This window comes from Mus musculus, chromosome 8 (genome assembly GCF_000001635.26).
Source record: "Mus musculus strain C57BL/6J chromosome 8, GRCm38.p6 C57BL/6J".
Taxonomy (NCBI): Eukaryota; Metazoa; Chordata; class Mammalia; order Rodentia; family Muridae; genus Mus; species Mus musculus.
Genome location: NC_000074.6, coordinates 56952603 through 56963466, shown reverse-complemented (window position 1 = coordinate 56963466; position 10864 = coordinate 56952603). Strand labels below are relative to the sequence as shown.

General features: G+C 40.8%; 1 pseudogene; it reads right to left on the bottom strand.

Annotated features, from left to right (window-relative positions):
- Positions 1 to 7995: 7995 nt before the first annotated feature.
- Gm7328 (predicted gene 7328) lies at positions 7996 to 10639 on the bottom strand (annotated as a pseudogene).

The window sequence follows — 10864 nt, the reverse complement described above, 5'->3', positions numbered from 1 at the left end:
CATATTTTCATATGGCATTCACAACATGCTTTCTTGTATTAATAGAATAGGTCATAATGAAGCTGGAGAAGAAAATGTAAATACGTGAAATATTCATATAATTTTGTTTAAAATGTAAGATATTAGGAAGACATATATCAACAGGTTGGGACAAGGCATACAATTCAGTAATTTCATAAACCTTTGTATTTTCAAGTTTTATGTGATGCGTATTTAGTAAAATGTTTCTATGACATTATTCATAAACCCAGTAACAAGTTCAAATAAATTGAATGATGCTGAAGAACAAACCAGTTTTGACTGACTACCAGTTAGAAGGGAAGTAATGAACTCCAAAAGAACAGCACTTAAGTCACGAGACTCAAATATTTATAATTTCTAAGAACTGTGTACAGCATTGCTTTTGGCTTTGTGCAAGTAGACTCTGAGCTCTTCGTGCATTCAGTTCTTAACGCCTTTAAAATGACAGTTTTTGCCACTGCTATTTTTCCCCTGGAAGTAGAGCTTTCACATTATCTTAATTCTATTGTCATATTTTTCTTAGATGCCCAAATAACCTCTGCTCAGAGAGATAATATCTTGGCAATCCACTTTGGTTGATTCTTTCTTCATAGTCATTTTAGAAGTAAATCCTTCAAGAGAACATTTCTTTACCCCACTTTTTCATTATTTCCAGAGGCAAAAACTGGCAGGGCAATTTATAATTCAATTTTTGCTAAATCCGTGACACCCAATATATATGTCAGGCATTTCATCAGCAAGGGACTTTGGGAATAGGTGATAAATTGTCCTGATTAGAAGTGCAGGCTGTTCTTCTAAAACATCATATTAAAAAGAAGGTAAGTATTATTAGGAAAATGTAATGTATCTTTAGATTGTCCAGAAACATCAGGGATAATCACCTCATGTGAATATATTCCCCTCTGTGCTGTACAGCAACACTCTAACACTCTATGGCTTTGATAGCACTCATCTGGAGAAAGGGGGAAAAAAGACCCCATCAGTTCACAGACCTATCAGGGGCTGGGAGTCTTTCAACAGCCACATAGCTCTTAGTGCGGCAATAACTCATCCCTGCCAGAACTGCCTGCCTCTGAAATCCGAAACATGGCCCTAATCATCGTAGGACTGTTGGTGTATGTGATAGTATAAATATTGCTTTCTAATGTAATCTCCTCTGATCTTCTTAAGCGTCCTTTCTGTGTTCCATGTATTTTCCCGTGTGATCTGTGTGGCTTAAGGAAAGCCACGGACTCCCCCCAGGTTATCTCGATGCTAAGAAACGATGCTGAGAAACTGGATGGCTGAAGTATGAAGTCTGCTCTAGTAGCAGACATGTGTCTGTGGGTGTGGGTCACACACAGGTTCAGTTTGTCATTCCATTAATGAGCTAAGTAATTAAGCTAAAAAAAAAAGTAACTGGTAGGGTACTTGAGGCCCAAGACTAGAAAATGGAGAATGGAGCCTTTCACCTCTGGGTCAACGGTTTCTGTTTAATCCCACTGTTAATGACTAAAAGTCATTGTTTCCATCTGAGTGTTGTTTGGTCTCAATGTGAAGTCAGTTGGTGGTCTGCTATCAGTTTCTCCTGGGCAAATGCAACAGTATTGAAGTCCACTGCTGGTTTTTTTTCCCCACCCAATTGGACCCAACAGTGTAATAGATGCTGTTTGTTTGATAGCAAAATAAGTCCATTCAGAGACTGTGCCTCAAAAGGAAATAAGTAGAAAATATACATGCTAGGATAGTATGTGAAGTAATAGGAAATTCCCTCCCCTGTGGTAGAATTTTGTGATACATTTACCTTCATATCATTTGTTTATTTGAAACTTCATGTCTATGATCAGGACTTTGCTGATGAGAGAGTTTAAAAGTTCTAAAACCAAGTGTCAGAAAGGTGTAAGTCTGGCTTAAGGTCACACAGAAAGTTGTTATGTGGATGAATCGCATCATAATCTTTTTATAAGAATGAGACTTCCCATCACCAAGAGAACTTGCATAGGGCAGAAAGATAATTTATACACACACACACACACACACACACACACACACACACACACACACACTAAAGAAGTCCAAAGTTAGCATTCAGGACAAAGCATTCATCACAGACGAAGTTGCACACCTTTTGTATTGTGTGCTCATAAAATTCCCTAAACTAGGTTTAAATACCCATACTCAAAACCCCCAAGTACCTGTACATTGACTAATGGCACATCAGATTGTTGAAAATAATGAATGAGTTATTGGTAGTGTGTTTTCAACATGAGTCAACAATAGGCAAAGTTCTGCTGAAAACCCAAGGAAGTGTTAAAAACCTCCTTTGTTGCATTGGGACAGTGGTGAATTTCTTTTAAGTACTATCTTTAAATATAGGTTAGCTGATGGATGAGGTTGTTTGAATAATTAAATACTGATCAAACAAGCTTGCAGACTCCTTGAAGGGAAAGACAGTAACAGATAATGGTACCTAATTCACTTAGTCCATTAATTTCTCCTTGAAGTGGCTTAAACCGTCTTGTTGTTTGAGAGAGTGTCTCATGTCTTCAGTCTTCAGAGTTGCTATGTCCTTAAGGCTGGCCTTGAAACGATTATTCTCCTGTGTCTTCCTCCTAATCTGGGATTACCGGATGGTCCTCTACACACAGCTTAATAAAGTCTTTCATGTAAACTAAAATTGCCTATACTTTCCAAATTCGTTTATACCTGCGATAGCCATGAAAACCTGCCAGGCTGCAATACGGTGTGTAGAACAGTGGATCTAACCCATTTATTTTTATAAGTCTACAAAAAGTGGATTATGTATTTTAATTTACAGCTGAACGCTTTAGCAGCATAAAAACATCATATGTTTGTATGAAATTAAATACAAGGGAAATAAATATTGATGAGATTTGCATAGGCACAAATATGGGAGTGGTGACTAAGACAAAAGGAAAGTGTCAAGACCTGAGACCTGAGCTTACAGCACTCTAAATGTTTGGAAAATAAAGGGTATCATGCAGTTGAAGTTGTTTGAGCATGAGGTGCCATTACAGAAGGGAAACACGGGCAGCTTGTTTTCTTCGAGAGTCTGAGAGCAGAGAATGGTTTTCAAGGAGAGCTGGAAAGTAATACCTGGGAGAGGAAGTGAGGTTAAAAAATCCAGGCTTTGAGCATTCATATTTAAACGTTGGTGGGAAGAATGCAGTAGAATGTGTGAGAAGCAACAAAGGTAGGATCCTAATTGTCTTGTCTATGCATTGAATTTGTATCAACATTAGTGTATGAGAAATTATAACTGAGGGACCACTAAATGCTCATCCATTAATGGACTTAATTGAAATTAGCCACAATGAATCAATTGCATATGCCCATATACATACACCATGTCTTTATTTCAAAAACTGCATTTTCCAAAATGAAAAGCAATTGGTAATGAGAATGGTATTGCTTGGCACTTTTTCAAAATTTCTTTAATGTCCTTAATAAAAGACAGCTGGATTTTAATATTTGCCTCTGTGCTCAGTCCTTTACCATATGTTGCTTTAGTTAATGTGTATATATAAAAAAATTACCAACCCTGGCCTCACACAGACATGATGCTGGAGGATGGACCAAGTGTCAGTATGCTTTTTTAACATACCACTAAAACTCACCATGCTGGTTTCCTAAAGACTGTTGTATGGTTTGCAATACCAAGGGGCTTATATGCCCCAGTACAGGGGAAAGCCAGGGCCAAGAAGCAGGAGTGGGTGGGTAGGGGAGCAGGGTGGAGGGAGAGTATAGGGAACTTTCGTGATAGCATTTGAAATGTATATAAAGAAAACATCTAATAAATGAATAAATAAATAAATAAATAAATAGGAAAAAAAAGACTGTTGTATGGAATCTGAATGAACAAACTTCGGTACTGGAGAATCCACACATCTGTCTCCCAAATTTGAATCTACTTCTGCAAGTCTTCCAAATGTTGAAAGCCTTTATTAGCCCACACAGAAATATCAAACTTATTAATATCGCTGCTGGTCTCTTCAACAGAATCCTTAAAGACAAGTTCTGCAAGAGTTATAATAAACACAGGAAAGCTCAGACTTGCATCATTTTAAAACAATCATCTCAGTTGTTTTCTTAAAGGTGACAGTTTCAGGTGACTATTTTTCAAGTCCCCAAGAAACCTGTCTCAGGAAGCTCAGTTCCTTTCAAGTAAAAGAGGTGTTTGTGAGTCATTTTGGGAATCCTACTTATATTTTTCAAGACCGCAGTCATTCTTCCTCCTGTAGAAAAAGGTTTTTCCAAGTAATCTCTGTCACATGCCTCATATTAAAAGATAGCTACTCAAAGTCAGATTTGCTAAAACAAATCATTTTAAATTCTTCACCAAAACATCTGATTTTTCGTTTTTTAGGTGCAATGTGCAGAGCAGTACAACATAAAGATGTCACACATGCAGGCGTTGAAATGGTCTTGAGTTGTATTTAGGTACTCAGAGTGCTACCTGTTACTCAACCCGTGGGACAAATGTCAAGACAGTGAACATAGTGAAGCAATGCCTTAGGACTATTACAAAAATAGTTTTGATCTTGGGAAACTTGTAAAAATGTCTAATGACCCCTCAGGCTCCACAGGCCACGTTAAGAGAAGTGCTACCCTCTGAATTTACTATGTAATAAAAGAGACAGAATTCCAATGAGTCTGAAAAACGTGACTCAATAAATACCCGTGGACATCAGAAATCCATTTGGAAGGTGGGAGTTATTTATGTTCATAGGTGATGTTATACAAACATGTTTCACTCTTGAGTCACCCCTTAGCCAAAGAGAGCCCCCAGTCTTAGCTTATAAGAAGCTGCCAACATGTGCACTACATTGGCATAAACAGGTAGATTAGCACATTAAAGAGTTATGTGCTTATGTTTTGTTATCTAAAACAAAAAACACAGGTTGATATATGCCTAATTTAGTGATAAGAAAGACTTCTCTTATCACTAAAACCAAACAAAAAACATGAAAAAAAACTATAAAAAATGAATCAACTGTTCTTTTTTTGTTGTTACTGAGAAGTTGTTCATGCATGTGTTCTGATCTAATACACTCGTTATTCCTTCCCTGCCAATGCTGTTCCGACCACACTCTCCCTGACTTTTCCCTCCCAACATCATGTGCTTTTTATTTATTCTTTTAACCACTGAATCCACTTAGGGTTACCATCGGCCAGAGCATGAGTGGTCTCTCAGGTGCAGAGTCTCTGAAGAAGAGTGACTCTTCCTCGGCAGTGTCAATTGCCAATATCTCCTCAGTGAAGGGTGGAGCTTTGTGACCACTTTCCCAAAAGATACAGAGACTTGTTCTGGGTAAAGGCCAGGTTCTTATAAAGGCCTTGTGAATGCAGTTACACGGGTAAACTTTTCCTCCCTCCCTCCCTCCCCCCCACCCCCAGCCCGCCTCTGGCTTCAAACTCACAAAGATCCTCCTACCTCTGCCTCTCAAGTGCTGGGGATTAAATACATAAGCCACCATGACAGACCCTATGAACAGAACTTTTCTATAACAAATTGAAAACTTTTTATATAAAAAATCCTTCAGTGATTAGAGAAATATAAAGAAAGTGGGAAATTGAGAGAATAGTATTTGGAACATATGTAAGTCATAAAATACTGTATTGTAGACAATGAACTTTTAAGAAAAAAATAAATAAATCAATAGGTGATTCTCAATTAAAGAAATACAAATAATCAATGAACCCATGAACTGGAGGACTAAGCTTTTACAGTAGGTAAAGATTAAAATTGGCAAAAAAAAAAAAAAAAGGGAAAAGTAATTGGTTGTGGTAATTACCTTTTCCTTTTCTAAATTAAATTAAGTTTTTTATTAATCATTTTATTTGTTTACATTTCAAATGCTATCCCCGTTCCTGAGAACCCCTCCACAAAACCCCCCATTCCATCCCCTCTCCCTCTCTTCCCTTTGCTTCTGTGAGGGTGCTCCTCCACCTATTCACCCTTTCCCACCTCACTCCCTAGCATCCCCCTTATGCTGGGGCATCAGCCTCCCTCCCCTCCCATTGACATCAGACAAGGTCATCCTCTGCTACATATGTGTCCTGGCTCCCTCCATGTATACTCTTTGGTTGGTGGTTTAGTTCCTGGGAGGTCTGCGTGGTCCAGTTAGTTGATATTGTTCTTCTTCTGGTTTGCTTTTAAAGAATTTGCTCCTAAATGTAACAACTAGGAACAACAGTTTCTCTCAGTTTATATGCATCAAGAATGTGGTGGTGGCCTAGTGCCTTGGCTCATGCCTCAACACTCAGAGGATAAGGCATAAGGATCATGAATCTAAAGCAGGGGGAAGAGGAGGGGGTAGGGAGGGGGAAAGGGAGAGGGAGAAGCTGTCTTAAAATAAGCAAGCAGAAGTGAATAAAACAAATTAGGTTTTCGCTCAAGGTTTGTCATGAAATTACATTTTAAGATGGACAAAGATTAAGGGATTTCTGATCATTGCTCACAGTTGCCTGGCAAACTTCATTTTCCCATGGATTGTTACAATGAAGGTTTCTTATATATATCCACATTGGGGCCCTAGTAATATGTCAGATTCCTTCTTCAGTATAAGCAAGCAGGGGAGTGGGGGCAAAGGAAAGGGACACAGACAGAGACACAGAGAGAAACTGAAATATCACAGATTTGGTTTAACTGAGCCCTGAAGAGATCATGCTCCATGTTTAATGTTTTCCCTTTTATAGAAGCAAGTTACTACATACATGCAATCCATATTGTTGAGTAGCATCTCTGAGGCTCCGTAAATAACAATAATCTACAACAGGACTGGAGAAGTAGGGAAACTCTTTGGATGCAAGTTAGCAATATGGTCACTTCTCAGGGAACTGGATCCAGAACTTTTACAGATACCAAAACCCTTAAATGTTCAAGTCTCTTGTAGATAGTGGCATAATATTGACCTATAATTTATGCAATTTTCTGCTGTGCTTTAAGTCATCCTTAGATTACCTATAAGACCAAATAATTGTTACATTGCATTCTTTTGGGATGTAATGAATGACAGTAAACATCTGTACATGTTTAGTGCAGTTGTATTTTTTCCTAACTATTTTAATGGAAAACGGCATCCATGGATGCAGAAAGTTAACTATAGCTATCAAACCTCTAACATTTTCTTGGTTCCTATGACAACCAACTGTACTTCTAAGACCAGTACACACAAGAAACATGTAGAAGATATTCAAAAGTTATAGATGATGATGTAGGAAAGTGCACAAGGGCACAATGTTCCTTCTGTTTTTATTTTTGTGAAACAATTTGAGGAGTATTAGAATGAATACTTCTTTAAAAGTCTGGTAGAATTCTGTGCTAAAACTTCCTGGCCCTGAGCTTTTTTGGAGGGTGGGGGGTGTTGGGTGTTGAAAGTCTTTTAAATAACTGCTTCTGTTTTATTAGGTGCTATAGGTCTATTTCAGTTGTTCACCGGACCTTGCTTTAACTTTGGTAAGTGTTATCTATGGAGAAAATTATCAATTTCTTTTAGATTTTCCTTTTTGTCAAGTACAGGTTTTAAAAGTTTATTATGACTCTTTGGATTTCCTCCATACCTACAGTTATGTTTTCCTTTCTAGTTCTGATTTTTTTTTTTCGAAGACATAAAAGTGTTTATGCAGCTCCGAACAAGACCACTGAAGCTGAGGGTGAGAGATACACACACATTAACATCCAAAGAGATTCTTACAGTTCTCCACCTGAGAGTCCCTGTGGCTATTTGTTCCAGGTGTGTCTTGGGGGAAGACTACAATGAAAGTAGTGTAGGTACCACAAACACACTGATTTGCTATTCTTTGGGGGGGAACCTGGAGTTTGTGGGGGCTGATCCAGGGTTGTAATGGAAGGCATAACAAGAAAGCTGAGAACTGTTACAAGCCAAACTTCTTAAACCTTGCACATGTCAATCTTATTACAGTGCAGATGCATTCTTAACTGTCTTATTGTCTGGGTCAGACTTACATGCATACCATATTGCTTATTCTGTATTAGAGAAACTGTGAGGCATTTCTGATGGGGAAGTTACATGGTGGATTGATCTTCATGGAATTTGGAATATAGGCAACCACAATATAACCATCACCGTCTGATGCACCATTATTGCCGCCATACCCAGTCACCATGTCTGGGAGACCTGCCCACATGTATTCATTTGTTTTTGGTTAAGGATTCACCTATCTGGTATGTGCTGTGCTCAGCACATACCTCATAAGATTCCTTGAGTGGAAGATTATGGCATGGAGCCATGTGCAAAAGAGCCAACAAAAAAATACCTCCCTATATCCTCTTCCTCCTAGTAGGGTGCTATTGGACATCCAACGTTTACCCTCTATAATGTTGGCCATTCTACATGTTTCCTTATAGATAAACACTGATGGAAGATCTTAGACATCAGATTCAATACTAGGCATTTTCTTGTACACACGTCTATTGCTGCAGGAATTTAAAACCCTGGGGGTAGAGTACATGTTATTCTTATTTGCAGCATAAGGCATAACATGCTCTGAAATATACACATCACTGTGGCCCCGACTGTCCCTGGAGCAATATGATGCTGTTGACCTCAAGGATGACCGAAGATAGCTGTCATTTACTGCCTGTGATGGCAATGAGTGTTTGTAAGGGTCCGAGGGACATCTCCCAATAACTAAGCGTTGGTCATCCCCGTACGTGTGGAGGAAAGGATTATCAGAGGTATGGTCTGGCAAGAGAGATTTGCTCCTCTTGCTGTCCTCCAGACCTTGGGGGAAAAGGGAGCTTTTGTTCCCCAAGAGTTTGCTTGAGGGGACACTGAACAGGCTCCCGTATAAGTTGCCCTCCAGTAGCCTTTCCCTGTCCTTGAGGCTTATGCTACGAGAGGGCCTGCTAAGGTCTATCTCCCTGGGTTTGTCGAGAATGTTATCATAGGAGTGCTGTCGATTAATCTTTAGCTTGTTCTTCTGGAACTGGAGGGCGTTGTTCTGTGACCAGTCCTGCTGGTAGGCCTCCTCACGAGTAGCTGGGTTGCCTGTCTCCTGAAGCATCTGGTCTTCATCAATGTCATAGAGGTTCCCCATCCGCAGACAGGCATCACACTTGAAAGGAGATCTCATGGTAAAGTGGCCTGAGTAGGTGGGCAGGTTTGAGAGGCAGCTTCTGCAATGCGTGGAGTTCTGCCGATATCGATCACTGCCCTCACTATGTGGGGAACCCTTGTCTTTCAAGGTAAAGTGCTTGGCATAGAGTTTATACTGGTCATTGTTGGGAAGCCCATCTTCATTGTGTAGTGGGTTCCTGTTCATGGGCAGTGTGGAGTCCCCCTTGCGGAAATTCTCATTGTGATCTTGGTAGGTATCTGGGAAGTCCACATTCTCAGGCAAGACTATGTTTTCAATGAACTGTGGAGGATCTAAGTGGAAGCTGGGCTCCTTCTCACCATCGATGGTGTAGATCTTATCCCTGGGAGAACTTGCTTTGGTTTTCACGTAGGTACGTTCAACCTCACTACAGTCCTTGGGGTATTTAGAGGCCATTGACCTTTTGAAGTTATCCTTGGTCTTGTGGTTCTTATTATTATCTGGCTCCCTGTGGCATGTGGCCCGGCTTGAGGTTTCAGAAATGTCAGAATGGGCTACCTCTTCTGGAAGATACCTAGGACTCTTTAGGGAGTGGGTCCTATTCTCTGCAGTCTTCTCATCCCTCTGGGAGACTGGGTTCTGGTTTAGAGAATCCTGGCGTAGAGACTCCATGGATTTCTTCCAAAGCTGCCGGGGTCGGAAGTTCCCTTTGGATTCAGTGCTGACAGCCACCTCCACTGTGTTGGGGTTGGACTCATTGAGAGTGAGAGGATGCTGTCCCTGAAACACATAGTTACTGAGACTATCCTTGTGCCTGTTGGCCACAAATGTTTGCAGTTCATTCATGTTTTCTCCAAATATACTGTCCTTCCCTTGAAAGGACCTGTTATCTGAGTATATCAAATTTCCCTTGTCTGAAACCATGTCCACAATAAGTGAGCCTCTTTGGATGAAGTCAGCAGCTCTTTTGGGTGAGTCCATTCGCGAGGAGTTCATGTTGGACATGTTGGAGATGTTTTTAGCTGAGCGGAGAAGCTTTAGCATGTTGCTCTGTGACCCAGTCAGATTGAAGTCTGGAGACTTCTTCTTTTCTTCAATGTGCACTCCATGGATGCAACTGTAGATGCCCCTGCTGATGGAGAAGAGCAGCCCGGGCCGGTCAGAACACACGCCTGTGAAGCAGAAGCTCAGCTTCCAGTAGAAGAGGTGCTCCCAGATGAAGGTGATGAGGCTGAGGGCCATAGCTGCAGCCAGCATGTAGAAAACTCCTGCCATGTTGTCGATGTCCAGCTGGCTGCTCATCACCTCATTCTTCTCGTTGTGGCAGATGCCCGTAAGCCACAGTGTCTCCAGCTCTTCCATCTCACCGTCACCAACAAACTGGAGCAGAGCGAGGTCAATCTGCCTCTTCCAGGGTGAGCCCTTCTGCAGAGCAATTCCATAGCCTGTGGTGGCAAAGATGTACCCGCTCCCAATGGTCACCAGTTTACAGCCTTCATCCCTCCCGGCCTTGTAGTTCAAGACAGCTGCGTCATAGATGAAAGCGTCCAACTTCAGGATTGGTGGTTCAGTCCATTATCATCAAGGCAGGAAGCATGGCAGTGTCCAAGCAGACATAGCGCTGGAGGAGTTTCGAGTTCTATATTTTGTTCCGAAGGCAAACAGGAGAAGACTAGCTTCCAGGCAGTTAGGAGGAAGGCCACTGATAACCCACCCCCCACAGTGACACACTTTCTCCAACAAGGCCACACCTCCTAATAGTGCCACTCCCTGGGTCAAA